Here is a 2,276-nt window from a genome sequence, read left to right on the forward strand (position 1 = left end):
AGTTCTGACGAGTCGTCGGTGCCATTTCCTTCAAAAATAGCCAAAAGAATTGAGTTAATCATATAGAATTTAAGAGTAGTCAATAGTGTTTCGTAGCATAATATGAACTTATTTATAAAAAAATTTTCTTCATATTAGCGTTTTATAGTTTTAATTCGGGTATTACCTACCCGTTAAGTTCATACTTAGTAGCTACTATACAATTCAACTACTAAGATTCTATATGAAAAACTAAATACAATAATATTTCGCGTTCAAACTTTTATACAAAATTTTTACAAATTTACAATACCGCTATTTTACATATAGCATGTAGTATAGCACACAATAACTTTGATACAAGGCAGTTGCAAAAACAATTCTAGTTAATACGCAAGTCGTTCAACAAAGGCAATAAAGACACGTAATTCATAAGTCCAGAAACAAGTCTTGCATTCGGGTTTTACTAGTATTATTTCCCATCCTTGGTCTTGTGGAAAATAACAGTTGTGACCGTTGGCTAGGCAGCATGTTGTAACGTCGTCAAAAGGATGAGGGTTACGTAATGCCCAACAACCCCGTAACAATCTAAAAACCTTGTTTCTCACCCCAACTACCGAATCCGTCACTTGTGGGAATGTTTTATTTAGCAGTTGTAATCCGATGTTCTTTTTCTCAATTTGGTGAGAAGCGAACATCACTAACCCGTAAACATAACATGCTTCTCTAAGTTGCATGTTGGAAGCTCTTTCTAAAGAACGAAGTCCTATGTTGGGATGTATGGAGTCAAAATAGGCTCTCAACCTGTAGCGTAAAATTGCATTTGGGCTCCCCGTATTTAATGCTTTAAAGTAAACACGGCGTAACTTAAAGTCTCCCCAATGTGATATACCCTATCTTTCAAAAGAAAGCCTTTTATAAACTAAGACATGCCTGGAACGTCTTTCAAATGTTTTGACAAACTAATTTCACCATAAATAATTGTGCCGATGAATTCTGACCGACTCTAGACAAGATTTCACCAATCATGTCCTCGGGTAGGTCTTCTAAAATATTCGATTGTCTATCCTTAATGTCCATTGTGTGTTTTTATACTGTAAAATAGACGAGGATTAGATTCGTAAAAGATAATTAACAAACAATACAAGCAATTTTTACATATAACATAAAAGTACAAGCACACTTCAATACATATATTACACATCATGGTTACTACTCTTCATTCCGACTCACTTATTTCTTCCTCTTCGGACTTGGTTCGTTTCACTAATTTCCTAGGGATATATGGTACTCCCCTAATACGATCCGTTATTTTCACAAATAGTTTAGAAAAACCTGGTGGCTTAGATGTCCCCGGGTTATAGTTAAAACTTAAGAAATACGGGTGTTGATGGTATTTTCCATCGGGATATTTCATGTTAACATAAAGTTCATCGGGGTTGGAATTAGGTTTCTCTATTTTGATGCCTTTTCCCTTATTGTTTTCTTTTGCTTTTTCAAATTGGGTCGGGGTAATTTCTATAACATCATCAGAATCCTCATCGGGATCCGATTCATCAGAAAATTGGTAATTTTCCCAATATTTTGCTTTCTCGGCGGAAACACCATTGACCATTTTTAACTTTGGTCCATTGGTTGAGGATTTTCTTTTATTTATCTGATTTTCTGTGGTGCCTAATATTTCCTCCTTCGGAACCTCTTCTTCTTCCGGTTCCTCTTCTTCCGGTTCCTCTTCTTCCGGTTCCTCTTCTTCCGGTTCCTCTTCGAGAATTTGTAAATCTTCCCAATATATATTCGACTCTTCATTATTATTAGGTGAGTCGGTGGGATTTGTACTAGAGGTAGACATCTATCACACAATATCAAACACGTTAAGAGGTTAATATATCACATAATATTTACATGTTAACAATATGTAGTTTCCAACAAAAATGTTAAGCAATAGTTTTTAAAGAAAACACGGTCGAAGTCCAGACTCACTAATGCATCCTAACAAACTCGATAAGATACACTAATGCAATTTCTGGTTCTCTAAGATCAACGCTCGGATACCAACTGAAATGTCCCGTTCATATCGATTATAAACGTTTCATATTAATTGATTTCGTCGCGAGGTTTTGACCTCTATATGAGACATTTTTCAAAGACTGCATTCGTTTTTAAAACAAACCATAACCTTTATTTATCAATAAAGGTTCAAAAACCATAACGTAGATTATCATGTAATGATAATCTAAAAGATAACGTTTTACACACGAACATTACATATTGGTTTACAATAATATTACACATTGATT

This window comes from Rutidosis leptorrhynchoides, chromosome 9, assembly GCF_046630445.1.
Source record: "Rutidosis leptorrhynchoides isolate AG116_Rl617_1_P2 chromosome 9, CSIRO_AGI_Rlap_v1, whole genome shotgun sequence".
Taxonomy (NCBI): domain Eukaryota; kingdom Viridiplantae; phylum Streptophyta; class Magnoliopsida; order Asterales; family Asteraceae; genus Rutidosis; species Rutidosis leptorrhynchoides.